General features: G+C 43.8%; 1 protein-coding gene across 2 annotated transcripts in view; it reads right to left on the minus strand.

Annotated features, from left to right (window-relative positions):
* The window catches only part of LOC142749669 (tropomodulin-3-like), a 59,044-nt gene extending 50,306 nt beyond the window's left edge, over positions 1-8,738 (minus strand). Inside the window, exon 1 of one of the 2 annotated variants that reach the window (XM_075857998.1) lies at positions 8,653-8,738. The gene's annotated coding sequence lies outside the window, so the exon portion shown is untranslated. Of the gene's footprint in view, positions 1-8,563; positions 8,633-8,652 lie in introns of those variants that run through there. The other variant, XM_075857999.1, reaches the window with a different exon arrangement.
* Positions 8,739-24,266: the final 15,528 nt, after the last annotated feature.

The raw sequence follows: 24,266 nt of genomic DNA on the forward strand, positions 1-24,266 counted from the left end.
AATCCTCTACCTCATCATTCTACCCTAATAGGGCACACGTACAGGGGTTATCTTGTGGGGGATAACCGCTTTATTGGATGTTTACATCAACCAGACTTTATTCCTTATAATAGGCATTCTGCGTGGGTTTCCTCCAATACTCCGAAAAAAAAAAAAAAACAGAGATAGGGAATTTAGATTGTGAGATCCACTTGGGACAGTGAGTGATGACAACTTCTGTACAGCGCTGAGGAATATGTTGGCGCTATATAGGCAATAGAAAAAAGAAAGAATATGAAATGGCTTAATAAATGCCAGGACTTGGAGCCTTAGTACTTCACGTTTAAGAAAATCACCATCTGTAATTTCTTGCAGTCTGTTTCCAGTCCCGTAAATCACCAGTGGGATAGAAGTTGGAAACTGGAGGGAGCCCACAAACTGATATCAATCACATTCCAGCTTCCCTCCGTCTGTTCAGAAATATTTCCAGCTGTTCAATGGAAAGTGTTCTCAATTTATTCCAGGCCCAAGGATTGGAGCCCAATGACCTCAGGATGAAAATATATAGGGCTGACATCTGCCGACCATCATCCTCTAGACATTCTGATGGTTCAGACTCATCAGTGATGGAATATTTTGTAAGATGTTTGTGCTCCATTTGTTCTGAGATTGTCAGATGGAGCGAGAGTTTTAATTTGACACCTGCAAGCACACATCTACAGACTTGGCCATAAATAACAAAGAGCGACGTTACATAATATTCTTCTCTACTATAAAATGTGAACAGTTCAGGTTTACATCGGAGAACGGTGACACGCGAAGGAAAGAGTCCTACAGTGGCCACTGATACCCTGGAAATCAATAGAAGAATCTCTCGACGCCGCGCTGCACCTTTGAGTTCGTCACTCGTGTTTTAGAACTCTACATTTTCTAGTAAATTTTTCTTATCTCTAGGAAAAACAAAACCAATGGGTAATGTGTAAATTTTTAACAACGTTCTAATGAATCAGCTTGTCCTCCTAAAATACTATGGGGATATTTATCCAGCGGTTCACACCACTTTAGTGGCAGAAAAAAAACGAATTTAGGCACACGGCTGTTTTGCGCAAAAATTTACTGCTTTTTTCATCTTTACATCGCATCCAGCACTTTTAACAGAAGGGAACGTGGCTTAGCAAAAAGGGGCGTGGCCATCCACGGCCCGATACATTTACTTTAATTTAAGCCAGAAACTGTTATAGCGGAAACCTACCCCAGCTTGTAGCTGGTATAGATTTCCCTCTCTGGTGCACAGGCAGCCAGAGATGCGCCAAATTTTTTAAGAGACGTGCACATCTCAATAAATTAGGCGAGTCATACTCCAGTTTGTTTTAGATTAGTCTCAATAAATTCCCCCCTTAACTGATTTTTTTTTTAATCTATAGTCGAGAAGACGATCTGAATTTCCTCATTTCAGACTGACAATTTGTACCTCGACATCACTTATATATAGGTTACATGGACTTCCTACAGTAGTGTTACATTTTAAAAGTCTCCCCATTCAATCACGCCAATTACGTCCCCATGATTTAATCTTTGGTGAAATCAAAATGAAATTCTGGTTAAGGTCTTAAAATGTAAAGGGATTTTCCCCACATCCACAGGACCGGTGATAAATGTATGATCGCTGGGGGCCCAACAGCTGGTACCCCCCCCCCTCCACTGATGACTAGAACGGATGTCCTGAGCCCCCGATTTCTTATCACTGCATAGTCTCAGTAAGGAGCTTAAATGGAGTAAGGCCTTGTTTACACAGTGCAGATTTTGTAAGTATTTTCGAAGCCAAAACTAGGAACGAAACCTAAATAGAAGAAATACATAAAGGAAGACCTTATCTGCTCTCCCGCATCCAATTCTGTTTTTGCGTGGATCACACGCAGTGCAGTTGCAATTTCAATGTTGAGGAGTGTACTTTAATTTCTTACGTTTTTGCCGTCATTCAATAGGAAAACTTATTGCTTACTACCAGTGGATAAAAATCTGTCCTGATCATGTGTTGGGACACACCGGTGCACAGCATGTTAGGTGCATTCAGATGAGATATTTTTGGTCGTGCGTTACAAAAACATCAAAAACCACATAAAAAAACATGCGGTTTTACCTCGAATTGCAATAGGATTTTCCCATGTGGTTTTTAGGGTATGTTCACACGGCCTATTTACGGACGTAATTCGGGCGTTTTGGCCCCGAATTACGTCTGAAAATAGCGCCTCAATAGCGCTGACAAACATCTGCCCATTGAAAGCAATGGGCAGACGTTTGTCTGTTCACACGAGGCGTATATTTACGCGCCGCTGTCAAATGACGGCGCGTAACTAGACGCCCGCGTCAAAGAAGTGACCTGTCACTTCTTTGGCCGTAATTGGAGCCGCTAATCATTGACTCCAATGAATAGCAGCGCTAATTACGGCCGTAATTGACGCGGCGTTCAAGCGCCTGCACATGCCGGTACGGCTGAAATTACGGGGATGTTTTCAGGCTGAAACATCCCCGTAATTTCAGCCGTTACGGACCCCCGCCGTGTGAACATACCCTTACAGGTGAAACATATTTTACTAGGTAAAAATAGCTTTGGAAACCTCGGTAAAACTAAAAAAGATTTTCGATGCGTTTTTTACCGGATGGCCAAAACCGTCTCATTTGAATGCACCCTCAGCCCTAGTTCGCACAGAGTTTTTTGCAGGCAGAAAAATATGTTGAGGCAGATTTTGACCTGCCTGCACTCTCTTTGCGGTGTTTTTCAGCTACGGCAATTGAGCGACGTGGGCAAAAAACGGCTGCGAAAACCGCTTTCTCTGCCTCCCATTGATGTCAATGAGAGGTCAGAGATGGAAACGTCTGAAGAAAGAGCATGACGCTTCTATTTCCCACGCGGGAAAAAAAAAAAAGGCTTCCACCTCCCATTGATATCAATGGGAGGCATTTTCAGACTTTCTTGGCGCGGTTTCCACGTCAAAAAAAGCACCAAAAAAACCTCTTTGTGAACTAGGCCTTATATAGTATATGTATCAGATTCGTGTCTTGTAATGAGCTGCGCACCTGGATTTATTTTTATCCGCGGTAATAGACATTGAAAGTCTCTATTGAATACAGGGATCACGAAAACTGAGAGAAACGGATACAGAAGAAAAAATTGTATAACTTTTCAGAATATAAATATATATCTTTTTTTTACTGGAACCGGAATACTCCTTCAAAGCCGATTATCTGTCCCTCTACAATAGGGGTCACTATGCGTGGAACATCCGAATATTCGCGTCCTTGTTCTTTTCAAATAAAGATCTTTACAAGTTCTTCATTTTTCTAGGTCACGGAACAGAACACTAAAGGCACAGAATGTCTTATGTCATATGCATACAATAACTTTACAGTGCTACAAATAAAAGGATCGCAGAAAGGCGAAAGCCGACAACATCCTAGACACTTGTAACATATACAAAAGTTTCCATTACATACATATCGCGAATACAATGAAGCAATCCACCAAGAAAAACCAGTATCTCCATAAAGGCTGACGGACTTTGTGAATGCAGTAATCTCATATTTTCTGAAACTTTGCAATTTCCATAAAATATTCTAAATCTAGTCTGTAAATTCTATATAGGATAAAAAACAGACTTAAGGCCTCATGCACACGACCGTAAAAACACCCGTTATTACGGGTCGTAATTACGACCCGAAATAACGGGCCTATAGACTTCTGTTGGCCACGGGTACCTTCCAGTTCTCTCACTGGAAGGTGCCCGTGCCGTTAAAAAGATAGAACATGTTCTATTTTTTTATTTTACGGGCCGTGCTACTATACTTTATAATGGGAACACGGCTCGGAAAAACGGACAGCTGCCTGTGGCCGTAATTACGAGCACGGTCGTATGCATGAGGCCTAAAAAGTGCATTGTCAATAGCAAATTCCAAGGCCATTCCTACCTGGATCATAGGATTTATTCAGCCCCAATGTATATCCTGACAGGAATACCAGAAAATGGTTCTATAGTTGAGCCCGCAGCTGCATGCCCGCATGGCACAGAGAAATATCAATAAACAGCACCGAGAAAATCTTTCATCAAAGGGGCTGAAAAATTCCACAACATTTGGGTGAGGTCACTTGTTAATTAAGATCTGAGACAAAAACGCTGAGAAATTCCTGTCAGGGAGTCGCATATCTGATCAGAACAGGACAGGCTGCGGACAAAGGGCTACAATTTGGGCACATTCATAAAAACGTCTTGAGATTTGACTCCACAGTAAGTATATAAAAAACAGGATATAAATAATAGGAACATCTTAATCCATTAGGACCAAGAGATGGGGGTATATTTAAACTAGAAGGTGCTCAACGCTCTCACGGGTAGTTGTATTGTTCCTGGCATCTAGCGCCTTCACGTCACGTTTATTGCACGACATTTGAAATATACGTTAAACGTAGGATGTGACTCGTGTCTAAGGCCCAGTTCACAATGAGTTTTTTTGCAGGCAGAAAACATCTGCTTCAGAATTCCTTCAGATTTTGAACTGCCAGTGCTTTTATTTTCAGCGTTTTTCACTGCGTTTTTTGCCAGCCGGCAAAAAATCTCAGTAACAAGCGCCACAGGTTTTTTCTTGCCTCCCATTGATTTTAATGGGAGGTCAGAGGCGGAAACCGCAGCAAGAAAGAACATGCCACTTATTATACACGCCTCTGCCACTTATTGAAATCAATGGGGGCGATTTCAGATGTTTTTTGGTGCAGATTCAGACGTGGATTTCGCATCATAATCAGCGCCAAAACACTCAGCATGAACTGACCCTAAGGTTATGTTCACACGGCTTAATTTCAGCCATTTTTCGGGCCGTAAACTCCCCGAAAAATGGCTAAAAAAACAGAAGCTGAATGCCTCCAAACATCTGCCCATTGATTTCAATGGTAAAAACGGTGTTTCGTTCCAAAGGGGCATTATTTTATGCAGTGGTTTGAAAAAACGGCTTGTAAAAAAAAAAAAGCCGAAAAAAGAAGTGCATGTCAGTTCTTGAGCTGTTTTTGGAGCCATTTTACATTGTGTCATTAGAAAAACAGCTCCAAAAACGTCCGTAAAAGAAACGCATCAAAAAACCGCGTGTAAATCAGAGGCCGTTTTCCCGTTTTGCATAGACTATAATAGTATGCGTTAAATTTATATGTCAGACTCTCATGACGCTTTTCATGTTGCATATGTTAAACAGACACCGTTAGACCTTATTTACACGAACGCGTTAAACGTCCGTGGGACGGCCGTTGAAACAGCGGCCATCCCACGGACCTATGTAATTCAATGTGGCCATTCACACAGCCGTTGTTTCAACGGACCGTGTGAAGGGTCCGTGGGAAAACAGGACACGTCCGTTCTTTTCACGCATCCCTCCATAGGCTCTCAACTATGGTGGATGCGTGACATTGCGTCCCTTAGCACAGAGCACGAATGCTCCTCGGACGTGAAAAACTGCAGTTTTTCATGTCCGAGATGCACAGCGCTCGTGTGAATCACGCCTTAGGGTCAATTCACACGTAGAATAAATACTAAAAAATGTCCGCAATATAATAACGTAGCAGCAATGTGGATGAGATTTAAACAAATCTCATCCACACGCTGTGTAAATGTTGAGCGGAAAAACGCAAACGGTTTTTTTCATCCGCAGCGTGTCAATTGTATTTGTGTAAATGCTGCTTATTTGTTGCGGGATTTCCCCATTGAATTCAATGGGGAGGTAAAACCCGCAACAAATAGCAGTTGTTAGGTTTCTTCCAGCGGAATCACAGCTATTCCGACCGCAAAACCCATAACTCAGAAAAAAAATAAAAATCTTATACTTACCCAGAAGTCTGTGTTTCTTCGTCCAGGCCAGCCCCCTGGGATGACGTTTCATCCCATGTGACCGCTACAGCCAATCACAGGAATTCCCTGCAGCGCAAAAAGCAGATACGCGGTGTACCTTTATGCAGCGTATCTGCCCTGTGTGAACATAGCCTTATAGTCTCACTTAGTCTGTAATGGTATCTGTTTAATGTATACATCATGAAAAGCCCATGACATACATTCTTTTGGCCTCCGTCAGGTTAATGGAGCCCTATGGACACATTTAGCATGTACGCCAAGAGCTTTCCCAATGTACATGGGAAATGTAGGGCATAAATGTGGTGTGCAGGGAGCCTAAAAGGGACACATGGAGAAAAATCTGCATTGACTGGATAGTTCTCAGCAATGATGTGCGGCTGACAAAGGCTTTTCTTTATAAAGCCGGATTTACACAGGCGTTGCGCATCCCAGACGTGAAAATCTACAGTTTTTCACATCCGAGGTGAATCCGTGCTCTGCGCTGCGGGATGCAACATCACACATCCACCATAGTTGAGTCTATGGAGGGACGCGTGAAGCGTGAAAAAATAGGACGTCCTATTTTCTCACGGACCCTTCACACGGTCAGTTGAAACGGCCACATCGCATTATATAGGTCCTTGTGACAGCTTGATTCTAGACACAGTATACAGCCCCAAATACACCCCCCGCCCCACAACAGCTGGTTTTGAAAACTGTATAGTGAAAACAAAGCACCCACTAGTATAAAGTAGATACTAATGGGTCAAGTCTGCCTCTATGATGTCCGTGTGCCGTAATGGGGTCCATTAAAGGGGCCTGTACTGGTAATTCTTTAGGGTCATTTTATAAAAGCTATTTTAAAGTATCTACGTCTCATGGCAGACACTTTAGGTGTTTTAATGTAGAGCTCCAGTAGATTGACTGCACTTCCAGACTGGCCCTACCTGTGGATTGCTTCACTTGCCTGCACTCCTACGCAATCTTGTACTTGCCCAATTTAAAAAGACAAGTCTAAGGAATTTTGAGGATTAGTCATCCTTTCAAGTTTTCTGTCGTAAGTTATAAAAATCAAGGAACAAATTACTTTACGAAGATAGATTTCTTTAAAAGTCTCTAAACTTCTATTTGGGGCTTATAATTTACATTTATCGTTAAAAAAAAATAAAAAAAACCCTAGAAGGCAAAATACTACCAATGGTGAGCTAGAAATAGAGGAAAGAGGTTACACTTGAAGACCTGTAAGAAAAACTGATCTCTATGTTCTGATCTGGCTCTTATTAAACTACAAGCTCGTCTACGAGAATGGTCTCAATTCCTTATTTTTCATTAAATCTCTCAAAACGAATAGATCCAAAGGAGACGTCTTATTTCTCCAGCTAGGAAATACTTCCCTGTTATTTCCATTAGAAGAATGGAAGTGAATACAGCCATAAAAGATGCTTTATTACCAATCTGCCATTACCCGAGAGGTTTCTACAGACAACACCCGTTGTAAAGTCAGCCGTAAACCTTCTAATAATCAGCCAAGCAACACAGTCATCAATACCTGCCTATATCCGCTTTATTGTGACATATATAGGGGACGGCTGTTGGTGTCATCCTGGAAAAGTGGTTGCAAAAATGTCAGACGGGTAAAAAAAAAAAAAAAAAAAGTTGCCATTAAAGTTCAATAATTATACTGGATTGTTATCTTATGGATACGCGATCAACGTCTAATAGAGGTTTGGGCTTGCTCGGCTGTTTCTGTAACTAGAAGTTTGTAAGGATGGAGGATAAAAACGTTACAGTAATATTCCTCCTGTATATTAGAAAATTACTAATAAAGCTATTCCTTAATATAAACATCACTTAATTTACTGTATGTCTATGATTACTTTTATTTCTATAACACATCCACGCTTTATAATAAATAATGTTTATTGACAGAAGGCTGAAACTACCGTCCCAAAAACCTCGCTGTGGTCAACCGGACCCACACATTTCCCATAGTCAGCAAGTCATGCAATATTTGCAGCAGCCTGGACCCCTCATGTCACAGATAACAGAAGTTCTCAGGAAGGAATTACAGCAGCATTTTTCTGCTACCACTGATCACACATGACGTCTTCATCATGCCAGGGGGCACCCAGTATAGCGAATACATATAGGTACGCAAGAAAGCCAATGCACATGGCAGTATCATTGGGTATCTGTGCATAATACGGATAAGGTGGAAATACGGCTGTCACTTTAGCTGGACAGATTGATGGATGGCGAACATGTAACAAAGCTACAAGCTGTGGTAGCGGAGTACAATACAAAAATCAACACCGGTGGCCCTGAAATGTCTATTTAGTGTTACAGATCCAAAATACGCCCGCCTACAATTCTATACTGATCAATAAAATCTAAGGCAGAAAGCATTGTATGTAACCATGACATTGTGACATCTGTCACCCACACTTTACTTCCCCCTGGAACAGGATAAACACTAGAGAAATGACTATGAATCACACAGAATGTAGAGCACACACGCCCCAGTGAGCAGCGCTGTACTAGTCCTGATCCCACAAGATGACACCAGAGAGCAGCAGCTGGTGAGGCCAGGCTGACACTTGTAGTGCCGCCAGCACAGGTAGCCTCTCCCTGCTTCTAGCTCTCTCTAGCAGGTAAGGTCAGGACTGTGTCCCCTCCGCAGACTTCCTGATAAACTCCAGGGGTTGGTTACAAGTTACCTCCGGCTGTTGCTCGCACCCTCTCTCCCCTCCGGTAACAATAGTAAATCACATACGTCGGGTTTACAGCAGCGGAAGCGTCGCCTTACCCCAGTGTAAAGTGCCCAACACGACTGCCAGGAAGCCGCCAGCACCCACAACCCAGACACACGCCAAGCTCAAGCTGCTCCGGCAGCAGCACAGCGCATGCGTAGACACTCCCTGAAACCAGCGCGCAAAGGACGCTGGGAGTTGTAGTGTGAAGGAGTCACCAGTTTGGAATGTTTGTACAGATGTAGACATGATAGGTGTGTATTGTATTCATAACAAAGGTACAGGCAGCGCACCTGACCAGTTATCCTCTTGTGTTTATGGACTGACAAGCTGCTTGGACACTAGGTGTGTGTCTTTCACATGTTATTTGTTGTTTTTATAAAATAAATATTCTGTTGGTACTGAGCATTATTTCAGATATCATTTACAGACAGGCAGGTCTTTATCACAGCACTAAATCTGTCTTACACTGTCTTACAACTTTGATGGCTTCAACAATACATATGCCATCAATGGGTGTCTATGGGGGAACAATTCATGCCTAGAATGGGACGGTGTTGCAATTGTCAAGTAGCAATGTGAGGGTATGTTCACACTGCTTATTTTCGGCCGTTCGGACGAAAAATCTGAAGCGGAACGCCTCCAAACATCTGCCCATTGATTTCAATGGGAAAAATGGCGTTCTTTCCCGACGGGCCGTTTTTTTACGCCTCGTTTTCCAAAAACGGCACGTAAAAAGACACCCGCGAAAAAAAAGTGCATGTCACTTCTTGAGCCATTTTTCATTGACTCTATAGAAAAACAGCTGAAATAACGGCCGCGAGTTGCTTAAAAAACGGCTGAAAATCAGGAGCTGTTTTCCCTTGAAAACAGCTCCGTATTTTCAGACGTTTTTTATTAAGCGTGTGAGCATACCCTAACTCAGAAAAAAAAGCTAAATGGGCTGTGGCAAAATGCTGGTGGCACAAATGATCAAGAAGCACCAGCCCTAGTACTGTATGTGGGTGTCCACAGCGGGTCATCAACTGTTTGTGTCACCTGCCAGGTGGTCCAAAACAGCTAGTCAGTGGCCTAAATATCCTGAATGATTACTATGGAAAACACATATCACAGTCTACTCTATGGACACTTAGATCTCTATGTATGTACTGTATCCATAATGAAGACTGTACAGACCTCATAAGGTATCAGTAGAGACCCTTCACTGCAGCCCCAATCATTGCTCTTCTATTTCATACTTATATAAAGCTCTGGATCCCCTCTATAGCGTACCTGTACAGATAACCTAGATAGGGCAGCACAGGTAATACATTTTTTTTTTTTAAAAAAAGCTGTGTTTAAAGGGGTATTTTCAATATTATAATCAGGTCATATATTAAAGAACATTGTAAAAAAAATCTGATGTGCCATTGAAAGTAGTTAGCGAATTTGTAGTGTTTATCAGTAAAAGCCCCCTACATGCCGCTCATCCCACCAGTGTTTGTACATTGTTAGCATTAGTGACGTCCTCCTGTAGTTCAGTTTCAGGCAGGACACGTGTCTCCCGTTCATTGTATTGCAGAGCACAGAAGAACATAGCATAATTGTGCCATCCTATATGCACAGGTGAGTGTTGGGTACACATGAAAAAATACTCTATTGCAGTGTGACCAAAGGCTGGCAGCGTAGTTTACTAGTTACAGCACGCTGCCATCTTAGGAAACTGAGTGGATAAAAATGAGAGACGAAGTATCAATCTTTTATTTCAACTTTTCCTCCTTTTTGCATCCACCCCAGGATTTGGCACAAAAAACGACCTCAAAAACTGGCACGAGAACTGCATGTGTGATTCCAGTTATTAGGGTGTTTTATCACAATTAGAACAACATGAAAAGGAGCCAAAACAGCAGTAAGAATAGTATGTATGTTGAAAACATATGTTGCCGGTGGCTCTTTGTGGTGGCATAGGTGTCCCAGTATTCCCATTTGCAGATGTTGGAAACAAGACAAATATTTTTTATGAATTAAGTCTTTTAGTGTAGAAAAGTGTAGTGTGCATTATAATGTTCTCCTGACTGCCAGGAGATGAATTACTGCATCATACAAGCTGCCACAGCACTGGTTTTCTGAATCTGGACCTCCAAGGGGGGGGAAGGGAGGTGTGCAAACTGTTAATACTTGACTGGAATCACTTTTTCCATCATGACCAGCATTGTTCTTTATTGAGCATTGTGTTTTTGTTGGGAATTCAGGCAAAATTCTTTCTGGACTGCTCAGTGTGAAGGACTGTTGGGCTAAATTCACACTACCGTTGTCTCCCGTTTAGGTCTCTTCCATAAGAGGGAGAGATGACCAAAAAGCCAAATGGAAAGCATCGCTTCCGTTTGAATTACCATTGATTTCATGGTTCTTTTGTTTCGGTTTGCCTCCGTTCGCTAAGTTTCTGGTTTTTGTTCACAGAAGCAAAAGTGCTGCAGACTACGTAGACAACGGTAGTGTGAACTTCGCCTTCCCATTAGTCCATCGTTCAATTTCCCTTTTCCATAAAGCCTCCACTGCCGCTACTACGTAGGGTTTTACTGTAAAAAGGAAAATTATTTTTTTTCATTTTTTAATCTTCCTTACTGCTGAGAAGTTTGTTAACATTTCAGAAAGTAAGTTACACTGACGTGTTCATTAATGTGAAGGTTCACGTCCACGGAAAACTCGGATGGTTGCCCCCCAACCACTATACTCATTAGGCCAACTTTCATCTTGTACTGCATCTTGCCTAGCCTAGGGAGGTATAGAAGTTAAGATAAACTTAGATACACCTTAAATAATGTTTGGCCAACCGTTATTTCTCCCGGCCCTCCTATCATACACATGTACACTCAGTTTGCTGACCGTGCATGTGCACTCAAAGCGAAGAGTGGAATAAGCCACTTGAAATCCAACATGCCTGATCCTTCGTTCCCATAACATCTGCCATCAGGGGGGAGTTGGGACACCCCAATACACATTAGATTGTCAGGATCAGCCGATTTTCATAAAATGTGTATGGGTAGTATCCTTTTAATATCACTTGTAGTCTAAACGGGTTTATGGGTTAATACCTAATATCTATAGTGGTCTAGGGTGGTGAAAGGATTAACGGTAATATATGTTATGCTCTAGGGTGATTATGGGTTAATACATAACATTCTTGGAGCTTAGAAATAAACATATAACTCTATGACTGTGTGTCTCTCTCTCAGAGGGCAAGCAAACAGGTCACAGTGCCTACATTAACAGCATCATCACAGTAACCACATTAACAGTGCCAGCTGGATTTCCCCCAGAGGACAGTGGGTGTCTCTTCATAAACTGTGCCAGCAGGGTGTCTGCCAATGCTGCCAGCAGAGTGCTACCAATAAACAGTGGCAGCAGTGTCTCAGATAAAACGTACCTGAAGAGTGTCCCAAATAAAGTGTCAGCAGTGTGACCCGTCACAAAGCGTCAAAATATGCCTAATCTACCTTTACACAACCACAGTATTTTATGAAATCTTGATTGCCTACAACTGCCACAAGGGGGAGCTCACTAGATACAATTTTCCACCGCTCCCATTAACCCCTTCCCGACCAAAACAACTTTCAGATTTTCATTTTCGTTTTTTCCTCTCCACATTCCAGAAGCCATAGCGTCTTTATTTTTCCGTCGATATAGTACTATGAGGGCTTGATTTTGGTGGGACGAGTTATAGTTTTTTGTAGCATCATTTATTTTGCCGTATAATGTACTAGGAAGCGGGAAAAAAAATTATTTGTGGGGTAGAAAATGAAATAAACATTGATTCCTCCATGGTTTTTTGCGCGCTGTTTTTACGGAATTTACTGTGCAATTTAAACAACATGTTCACTTTATTCTTTGGGTCAATACTACGATTACGGCGATACCAAATATGTGTAGTTTTTTCTATATTTTACTACTTTTACAATTAAAAACCTAAGTGTAAAAAAGAAAATTTATTTTGCATCGCCAAATTCCGAAAGCCATAACTTTTTTATTTTTCCGTCGATTAAGTGGTATGAGGGCTTATTTTTTGCGTGATAAGCTGTAGTTTTTAATAATACCATTTTGGTGTAAATGCGACGGTTTGATCACTTTTTATTTCATTTTATGTGGGAGATTAGGTGACCAAAAAATAGACATTCTGGCGTTTACACTTTTTTTTTACAGCGTTCACTGTGCGGGTTAAATAATGATATATTGTAATAGTTCAGACTTTTACGGACGCGGCGATACCAATTATGTTTATTTATTTATTTTTTTACTATGCTCTAGGGTGAAAATGGGAAAAGAGGGGTTTTTTGAACTTTTAATTTTTAATTTTTTTTATTTAACTCATTTTTACTTTTTCTATTAGTCCCCCTAGACTTCAATCAACGATCGTCAGCCATAGCAACCATTGCCCCCCCCCCCCCCCGCGATTGCGTTGCGGGGGGCGCGATGAGCTGTTAGAGGGGGTCGCCCCCCTCTTTCTCACAATTTAAATGCTGCGGTCGGTATTGACCGCGGCATCTAACTAGTTAAACTAGCGGGATCGCGCTAAAGCGCGATGCCGCTAGTTACTGTGAAGTGTTTGAGCCCGCGTGAGCCCGCTCCATACTTCCCCTTCCCGGCTATGACGGAACTGTATGTCATATGTCGGGAAGGTGTTAAAGTCAATGGGAGAAGTATAAATAGATTTGCAGTTAGCTCCCTCTAGGGGTAAGTTTACACGTAGGGTAAATATTGTGGATTTTCTGCAACCGATTTCATTGTGGAAAATCTGCAGCATAATAGAGTTGCAGCAGAGTGGATGAGATTTGAACAAAACGCAGTGGAAAAATCGCTCAGAAATTGACATGTGGTGCAGATTTTTTAATCCGCATCATGTCAATTGTATTTGCGTAATCGCTGCTTTCATGTTGCAGGTTTTCCTCATTGAATTCAATGAGAAGGTAAAACCTGGAACAAATAGCAGATGGTGCATTTTTTTTGTGGCGAAAAAGCTGTGATTCCGCCGCAAAAAACGCAACTCATAAAACAAATCTTATACTTACCCAGAATTCTGTGCTTTTTCGTCCTTGCCGGCCTCCTGGGATGACGTTTCATCCCATGTGATTGGCTGCAGCAGTGACATGGCATAAAACGTCATCCCAGGGGGGCCGGTCTGCAGGATTTTAGACGGTAAGTATGTGTTTTCTTTTTTCTAAACATGCAGTTTTCCACAGCGACACTCCAGACGAAAAACTGCACCACAATTTGGTGCGTTTTTTTGCCCGGAATTTCTTGCACCGCCAGGGCAGCTACGCTTTGTACATTTAAGCAGAGTATCTGCCCTGTGTGAACGTAGCCTAGTAGCGACTGTCAGCAGCCTTTGCAGGCGTTCGATCTCCTGGTGAAATCCTGGAGGGTTGGAAAGTAAGCTATCTATTTGTTTGAGCTATAATCATGTTATGCTACAATATTGGTGCATTCAGTTACATTTTTAATATTACCTTTAGCTCTTTTTCAGGAATTTGACTTATGTCTCTGAATGAGTCTAGAGGCTGGAGCTTCAGTGACAGCTTTGACAATTCACAATCCTTTTTTTTAATACACACAAATGAAATTCAGAAGGATCACAGCAGCAATTATGTGAAGACCATATCCTTTTCATAGTCCACAATTAGAGATGAGCGAACCGGGACAACCGAACCCGGTTTCGGTCCGAACATCGGGAAAAGTTCGGTTCGCAGCGAATCCAAACTTCACCGGGTTCGGCCGAACCCGTTTTGACCGAACCCGGCTACATTTTGGCGCCTGCCACATGTTAGATGTAAAATGGAGGATTTCACAATATCACCTGACATCAGGCTACCCCATAATGCCTTGCAAACGGCTCTCCCAGCCAATCGGGAGGCAGCATAGGGGCGGGCTCAAGCCTGCAATAAAAGTATATGCACGGAGCTCAGCGGCCATATTACAGACAGGAGCTGTAGGGATAGCATCTCTGTGCAGTAAGGGAAAGCTTTAGGAATCTAAAAGGCAGGAATCCAGCAATCGAAGGGGCTCATCCACTACAGCGGGAGTCTACTCTCAACATCCAAATTGCAATACAAATTTTCCATTTGCCAAGCCAGTGTGTGAATAAGCTTTTAGAAGGGGCTCATCCCCATTGCATGGGTTAACCTAACAATCCAACTTGCAATACAGGCAGCCTTTGTAGTACTACAACGCCCAGCATTCCCTGAGTGCACCGCGGCGTGGCTGATAGAAATTCTCATTCATTGCCATTTGCCAAGCCAGTGTGTGAATAAGCTTTTAGAAGGGGCTCATCCCCGTTAACATAACAATCCAACTTGCAATACAGGCAGCCTTTGTAGTACTACAACGCCCAGCATTCCCTGAGTGCACCGCGGCGTGGCTGATAGAAATTCTCATTCACTGCCATTTGCCAAGCCAGTGTGTGAATACGCTTTTAGAAGGGCTCATCCCCGTTAACATAACAATCCAACTTGCAATACAGGCAGGCTTTGTAGTACTACAACGCCCAGCATTCCCTGAGTGCACCGCGGCGTGGATGATAGAAATTCTCATTCATTGCCATTTGCCAAGCCAGTGTGTGAATAAGCTTTTAGAAGGGGCTCATCCCCGTTAACATAACAATCCAACTTGCAATACAGGCAGCCTTTGTAGTACTACAACGCCCAGCATTCCCCGAGTGCACCGCGGCGTGGCTGATAGAAATTCTCATTCATTGCCATTTGCCAAGCCAGTGTGTGAATACGCTTTTAGAAGGGGCTCATCCCCGGCCGTTAACATAACAATACAACTTGCAATACAGGCAGCTGAGGCAGCCTTTGTAGTACTACAACGCCCAGGGCCAGCATTCCCTGAGTCAGTGCACAGTGGCTGATAGAACTTCTCATTCATTGCCATTTGCCAAGCCAGTGTGTGAATACGCTTTTAGAAGGGGCTCATCCCCGTTGCATCCAACTTGCAATACAGGCAGCTGAGGCAGCCTTTGTAATACTACAACGCCCAGGGCCAGCATTCCCTGAGTCAGTGCACAGTGGCTGATAGAAATTCTCATTCATTGCCATTTGCCAAGCCAGTGTGTGAATACGCTTTTAGAAGGGGCTCATCCCAGGGGTTCTGATTCAACTTGCTGCACTCCAGCACAGCAGTGAAATGTCTGGTAAAAAAAAAGGTTGTGAAAGGACGGGGTAGAGGAAAAAACACCCATGCCATGTCCTCTTCCAGTCCAAATGTTGGATCTGTTGGTGCCAGACCCGGTACCAGTATTTGTGGCACAAGACATGTGCCCAGTTCCACTAGTGGCAGCAGCCATGTGCCTGCTGGTAGTAGTAGCAGTATCAGCAAGCCAGACTTGTCCATCTCCTCCGGTGGGCGGGTTACTTTAGACAATACGGCCATTGTGGACTGGTTGGCTGACTCACGGTCATCTCAGCAGGAAGACTCTGATGATCAAGCCAGGTTTCGTTGGATTCCAGATCCTCTACAGTTCCTTGGCACAGTGACAGTAGTAATATGGGTATTTCTAGCGTTTCCATTCCATCATCTATGTCCCCCTTCCTAGCGGGAAGCCATCTTTCCTGAAAGTCCTAAGAGACATCTCCTCGGGTGCGAAGGAAGATACTGAACAACATGGTGGTGGACGTGGTACTACCTCTTTACGGTACTTTGCCGTGTGGCAATTTTTCTGTACCTTTCCGCAGGACGAAAACATGGCACAGTGCCGTATCTGCAAGCAGAAAGTAAGGCGTGGGCAGGGCAGCAATGTAGGAACTACCGCTCTACGTAAACACATGGAGCGGCATCACAAGGCCATGTGGGACAATCGACATGCCCCACCATCATGTACATCTAATGAAGACCCCTCTGCTGCTGCTGCTCCGAGTCCCTGTCATCTAATTAGTAGCCAGGCCTTATCCACCATGTCGTTGTCATCATCATCATCACTGTCATCTAGTGCTCCTCCTACGTCCCGTCAGTTATCCATTACGGAATCGTTGTCCAATAAGCAACAATATATACCCAGTCATCCACTTGTCGTGTGGCTTAATTCACACCTGGCTAAGTTGTTGGTGGTGCAGTCGCTGCCGTACCACTTGGTCGACTCCGTCGGCTTCAAGCAATTGATGGCGTGCGCTCAGCCTAGGTGGCGAATACCTAGCCGCCATTACTTCTCCAAAACAGCTGTCCCTGCCTTGCACAAGCACGTGGAGGAAAAGGTGGGCCAGTCCTTGCAATTATCCGTGTGCAGCAGGGTACATGCCAGCGTCGACACGTGGAGCAGTAGCTATGGGCAGGGACAGTACATGTCTTTCACGGCCCACTGGGTCAATGTTTTGCAGTCCGATGCACCACCGCAGCACTGCCAGGCATTACCACCTCCACGCTTGTATCTTTCTGGTTCAACTCCGGACACCAGGCGCCTACCATCCTCCTCCTCCTACTCCTCCTCCTTGCCCTCCTCAATGGAGGTCTTCCCATCCCCGACAGGACACAGCGTATCTTCCACTCCTCCTCCCTCCTCTTTTCATAGGTGCAAGGTGAAGCGCCACAACGCTGTCTTACACCTGCTGAGCCTGGGCGAGAAAAGCCACACAGGGCAGGAGCTGCTGCTGTGCATCAAGGAGGAAATCGCACACTGGCTGTCTCCTCTGAAACTCACACTGGGCAATGTTGTCTCTGATAACGGGAAGAACGTTGTGGCTGCACTGCGTCTAGGTCACCTGACACACGCTCCTTGCATGGCACATGTGATCAATCTGGTCATAACACGCTTCTTAAAGTCATATGTTGGTTTGAAGGGTATGCTGGCCATGTCCAGGAGGGTTTGCGTTCGCTTTAGTTGTTCGTATGCATTTAAGCACGCCCTCCTGGACTTGCAGCGTCAAAACAATCTCCCAGAACACAGCCTGATTTGCGACGTTCCAACACGCTGGAATTCCACACTGCACATGTTGGACCGTTCTGTACGAACAGCGGAAAGCAGTGAATGATTTCCTGATGCAGCAGACGGGCAGCGTTTGGAGCAAATGTAATTTCGACCTCAGGCACTGGCAGCTGGTTAGAGACGCATGTCGCGTTTTGAAGCCCTTTGAAGAGGCCACACTATTTGTGAGCCGTGACGCTAGCGGAATGAACGATGTTATGCCGCTGATATTCATTATGGAGCAAACGCTCACAGCGATGATTCAGCAAAGGATGGAGGAAGGATCACATCTGGCTATGGATGTTGAGGAGGAGGAGGAGGATGAGGAAACAGGACCTGAAGAGGAGCTGGATTTGGAGATGGAATCACAGGAAGGGATAGGGGACGAGGCAGCCGCACAACATGACAGTGATGGTGATGATGACGAGTCTGACGACGACCTTGAAGATGGACAACCATGGCAGTATGGGGCGGAGATGGAACCAACCGGGCCCTCTGAAACGCTGGCCAGGATGGCGAGCTGTATGCTTTGTTACTTGCGTGCTGACTGTCGTATTGTTAGCATGAAGCAAAGAGATGAGTACTGGATAGCCACACTTTTAGACCCTCGGTATAAAGCCAGAATGGGGTAGTTTTTTGCGCCTTCCGAGAGGGAGGCAAAATTGGCTTATTATCGAGAGAAGCTATGCAGCCAGCTTGTCGCGGCTTTCAAACGGCAAACACCTGCTGCAAGCATGTCTGACCGGGGGGGCACTCTCCGCTCCCCACTGTCTCATCGTTCCACCGCCTCTGGCAGAGCTACCTCTGCAATTGGCGGCAGCAGCAGCTAATTCAGTTTGGAAAATATGATGACAACATTTTTACATCCAATACCCCGACCTGACACACATCGTAGTCACCAAAGGGATGTTCACCATCACCAGGTCCAGCACCTAAACAACCAGGTTCACTCGTACCTGGACTGTGCCCTTTCTTCGTCAGAAATCCTGATCCCAGACCCCATGGACTTTTGGGTCAGCAGATTGGATCATTGACAAGAACTGGCCCAGTTTGCCATGGGTGTACTGTCTTGTCCACCCTCCAGTGTAGCGTCAGAGAGGGTATTCAGCGCAGCAGGGGGCTTCGTCGCCCCTAAGCGAACAAGATTGTCCGCCAACAGCTTGGAAAATCTCACGTTTCTGAAAATGAATCAAGCGTGGATCGGTGAGGATTTTAAAACCCCTGTGCCTGATGCCACTGATTAGATCTGACATTGCTGCTGCTGCCGCTGCCGCTTGCTACTGTCGCCTGCTACTACGGGATTCTGTCCTGTCCACTCTTTTTTTAATGTGCCGCTGTTGGTGCTGCTACTACTTCTACCACCAATCCACCCCCAGTGCCGTCTGCTACAAGCAGGCCTGCCCCACCACAGGGCTTTGTCCTGTGACTGTCCAGTCTCTTTTAACGTGCTGCTACTACTACTACTACCACCACCCTTGCTGTCCGTTGGCTACCTCTACTACCACCAATACACATCCACTGCCGTCTGCTACAAGCAGGTCTGAGGCCTGCCCCACCACAGGGCTTTGTCCTGTGACTGTCCAGTCTCTTTTAATGTGCCGCTACTACTTCTACCACCCTTGCTGTCTGTTGGCTACCTCTACTACCACCAATACACCTCCACTGCCGTCTGCTACAAGCAGGCCTGAGGCCTGCCCCACCACAGGGCTTTGTCCTGTGACTGTCCAGTCTCTTTTAATGTGCTGCTGCTACTACTACCACCACCCTTGCTGTCCATTGGCTACCTCTACTACCACCAATACACCTCCACTGCTGTCTGCTACAAGCAGGCCTGCCCCACCACAGTCTTTTTTTAATGTCCTCTTTTTATCTTGGGGATTGTAAAATTCTGCCACAGTTTATTTTCCACATCTTTTGTTCCAAAGGAAGCCTTGGCTTGATATTCCATGTTGTCTGTGTCTGCCTAGTAACCGACGCCGGTCCTCATACACAGCAGTGACAGCACCATCCGCAGTACCTCTGACAAGTCTCAGAAAAACAACCACAGGGCTTTGTCCTGTCCACTCTTTTTTAATGTGCTGCTGTGCTGTTGATGCAGCTACTACTACCACTACCACCCGTGCTGTCAGTAGTCCACCACCACCACTACTACCAGTCAACCACCACCAAGCCACCCCCAGTGCCGTCTGCTACAAGCAGGCCTGCCCTACCACAGGGCTTTGTCCTGTGATTTGTGACTGTCCAGTGTCTTTTAATGTGCTGCTACTACTACTACCACCCTGGCAGGCATCTGCCAATAAAAAGGGTACATTTTTGGAGGGCTTGTGAAAAGCCATTGCTTGTTGCTTTTACATCCATGTATGGATGAACTCCGGCAGGCATCTGCCACCATAAAGGGTAAATTTTTTGAGGGCTTGTCAAAAGCCATTGCTTCTTCTTTTACCACCTTATATGCATGAACCCTGGCAGGCATCTGCCGCCAAAAATGGTTAATTTTTGTACCTTTTTTAACAATGCATTAAACATACAACATGCACAAGTGCAGTGGTTTCTGTTAGTTATCACCGTGTCCCATCCGTTTTCCTATAGCCATGCATGTTGGCGTAACTTTGACACTAACTTTGCCTTAAAGACAGCTCAAAAGTACTTGGATACACTCATGGGTGACCTAAGAGTGTTATACAGGGCTTCTAGGGCTTTTAAACAGTGTTATACACGATTTTTAGGGGGCTTTCTTGTATTACAGGTTCGGTCAGAACTAGTTCGGTCCGAATCGAACTTTTTCATGAAATTCGGCGAACCAGCCGAACCGAACTTTTCATAAGTTCGCTCATCTCTATTTATGAGAAACCTGACTGTGCATTCATGTATGTATGTCTGTATATCTAAGCCCCGACCTTTGACAACATTCTGCTTACACTCCTGGTGGGGGTTTCATGAGACATGAAAAATGTTACAAGAGGAATAACTATAGCATCAGGATCTAAAAGTTAGAATAAAAAGAAAAGGAGCAATGGAACAAAGCTGAGGATCATAAAAAGGGAAGCGAAGCAGCACCAGAGTGGGAACCAGATGTCTGCCATTCATTTTGCTTGCTTTTTACAATGCTTTTTTTGGTCAGCAGTGAACTTCATGTCTCACTTTCAGAGTTCTTCCTTAATCCCGTAGAACCCCTTTTCCCTTGTTTGAAACCCTCATTTGTAACAGCATGTGTAGGTGTAAGTCGTTCTCTTATTTGAATCCTAAATAAGATCAACAAAACTATTAAAACAATCCCATATTTTGGAATGTTTAGAATTTGTTGATTCTAAGAAACTTTTCCCTAGATGTGTCTCGATAAAGATTTATACCCACTTGGCAGTAAAACACAATTATTGTTACACAAGATCTGGAATTCCTGTGGGGATGTCTTAGCCACAGTAACCACAGTGCAGCGGTGAATGATGACTTCAAGAGATTTTACATGTACATTGGACGCAGCTTGGAAACCTTTCTACTAGAGGCAAAACGTTCAAAAATCTTGTAATCTGAAGAGGAAATGCAGACATTTGGAACAAATTATATTTCATCCATTCCTGACCATCATTTCAAAACAGACAAAATAACAAAAGTGGCCATTTTCAAGTACATGTTGGTTATCTGAAATGTTTACTTAAAGGGAAAACTCCAACCCAAACTAAAGTTTCCATGTGATCTGTTAAAAAATTGCATGCGTCAGTCTCATGGCTCTTCTTTTATTTGCTGCATATATCGAATTCACAAAACTGGGGCCACTGCATCGCAATAGTCGGAATCAGGCTTCGGTGACACCCTTTCCTTACTCAAGTCCATGTGGATAAATCAGTGTCACTTATAAAGGCACCAGAACTTCCTGTATGATGTAATTACAAGGACTGTTCCACACAGGTTGTCAGGATTCGAAAACCCGGAACTCCTGTGTACCAGGCAGTAGCTCTTCTCATTGAGATACCGATGTTGCTGGACATCTCCAATGCTCAATCTATTGTCTAGGTTCTCTTGATTCTTGTCTCTTTAGATTCCTTGCCTTGAATACCTCCTTAGGAGTGAGACTATTCCTGATGATGATTAGACAGCCTCCTGTCACACAGTTATAATACGTATAATCTCTTTGTTATTTAGGAGAATTGTGAGTGAACAATATTTACACTGTCCTCCTCAGGCAGAGCCAGCAGGCAAAGATGGTACTACCTACACCTGCTTATGTAATGCTGTGTGGAGGCATCATTGGATTGATAGTATAGCACAGAAGACGAGAAAGCAGGATGAACTCTACAGAATGAGATGACGTCTGATCAGAAGCTCGATTGCAAGTAAGTACAATATGCATGAAAGAAGTCCAACGTTTATTAAACAATCAAGTGGGGTGCTATGATGGAATGTTATGTTTCTGCTGGAGGTCTTTCTTAAAATTGATGTCTACCTTGAATGCAGTTCTATACTTTATGTTTAGATATGATCTATACAAAATGGTTGAGCAAATTTGTAAATACAGTACTTTATTGTATGGATCCTAAGTTATATAGCCTGTGTTATAGACCAGTGCGGCAATCACAATTCTGTTAGAAACAGTCAACAGGATTGTCCACAATAGATATAGTTAATACACTGAGATGTTTTGTGGCTACATCCTTGATTTCACTAAGTATTTACTAGCCAAAACCTATTTTACTTTAAGGGTATGTTCACACGCAGAGTCAAAAACGTCTCAAAATACAGCCCTTGATTTTCAGAAGTTTTTTGAGCAACTCGCATTTTTCGCGGCGTTTTTCACAGCGTTTTCGCAGCGTTTTTTACGGCCGTTTTTGGAGCGGTTTTCAATCGAGTCTATGAGAGAGCGGCTCCAAAAACGTCCCAAGAAGTGTCCTGCACTTCTTTTGACGAGGCGTCATTTTACGCGCCGTATTTTGACAGCAACGCGTAAAATGAGAGCTCGTCTGCACAGAACATCGTAATTCTCATTCAAAGCAATGGGCAGATGTTTGCCGACGTATTGGAGCCGTCTTTTCAGGCGTAATTCGAGGCGTAAAACGCCTCCATTATGTCTGAAAAGAGGTTGTGTATCTTCCTATGAAACCAAGGTGCGATTAGGTTGAGAAAAACGGGACCAACGGCGCTGCTTGGTTAAAGATAATCCACAACTATTCCAGTGGGTAAAGTAGTAAAAGGATTTATTGATGACAGGCTACGCGTTTCGACGCCGTACCGGCGTCTTCCTCAGGCCTGAGGAAGACGCCGGTACGGCGTCGAAACGCGTAGCCTGTCATCAATAAATCCTTTTACTACTTTACCCACTGGAATAGTTGTGGATTATCTTTAACCAAGCAGCGCCGTTGGTCCCGTTTTTCTCAACCTAATCGCACCATAACATTGACAGCAAACAAGCTTTGACTGTGACGTGGACCTGGCTGCAGCTTTCCAAGCCCTATTGACACCTTAAGGTGTCCACCACCCGAGGTAAGCGGAATCACCGCACTCACCATTCTTCTGATAATTATCAGATTCTCATTTGCGGCGCCGTGTCTCTTTTCTAATCTACATATGAAACCAAGGAGCTCATATGGGTGTGAAATCTGCACTGACATTAGCTTTCTTGTTTATTGCATGCTGGGAAGAATTATACCTAACTCCTTTTCCCCACAATATATGTTGCATTTTTTGCCAATATCAACAGCAATAATGAATTTAGCAATTTCAGTTTTACCCATACTGTGGATACAGTGTGCCATTTCTGTTTTGGACCTCAAATTAGATGTCAATAGGTCTTCATTGTACAGGAAAAATACAGCTGGTAATTCCACTCTGCATGCCAGGAATTGCCATCTTGGGCATACAATCAAGTCAATTCCAGTAGAGGAACTCAGTTAAACAAGAGCTTGCTCCAGTAAGAAGACAGTGCTTTTTTCTATACCTTATCCAGTTCCATTCATTGTGACTATTGAATATTTACAACCTGCACTTTGCAATATGTAGCGTGAACAATTAGAAAACTTAAAGGGAATATGTCAGCAGATTTCACTCCTATAAACTCTTAATACCGCTAAATAAGTGCTGAGGAAACAAGTTCAAAACATCCTTATGTTTGGTTTCATAAATCCAGTATACCAGAGAAAGTAATATTTCATTCAGTCACGCGCCATATTGGAAGCAACCCCTTCCGTCTTGATTGATGTCTTCTGACTTATCCGACGTTCTTCCCAGGAGACGTTAATTAAGAGAGGAGGGGTTTTGGAGCGGTTGCTGCAGATACGTCAGGAGAATTTCACAGATGAAAGATCTCCCAGCATACACTTAAAGAGGATCTGTCACTAGTTTAGTAATGCCCAATCTCCTAACTAATCTAATAGGCGCTGTCACAGGATAGGTGATAAATGTATGATCGCTGGGGGCACCACTGCTGGGACCCCCACTATCACTAGAATGGGGATGCCAAGCCCCCCCTATCCTTCTCACTGAACCATCCCATAGACATTGAATGGAGTAGCAGGGCACATCAGCGATCATACATTTATTACCTATCCTGTGGATAGTTGATAAATGTTCTTAGTGGAAAAAACAATTTAATGATTCAATAGCATATAGCGCAAGTGAATAAAAAATAATTTTCTACTTGGTTTATGATTGCAAACATGAGAATGTTCAGACTTGTTTCCCCAGCAAATCTGTTGACAAATTCCCTTTCAGATCGGAATATCTGTAAACCAGGATTCTGTAAATCCTACA

Source organism: Rhinoderma darwinii, chromosome 3, assembly GCF_050947455.1.
Source record: "Rhinoderma darwinii isolate aRhiDar2 chromosome 3, aRhiDar2.hap1, whole genome shotgun sequence".
NCBI classification, from domain to species: Eukaryota; Metazoa; Chordata; class Amphibia; order Anura; family Rhinodermatidae; genus Rhinoderma; species Rhinoderma darwinii.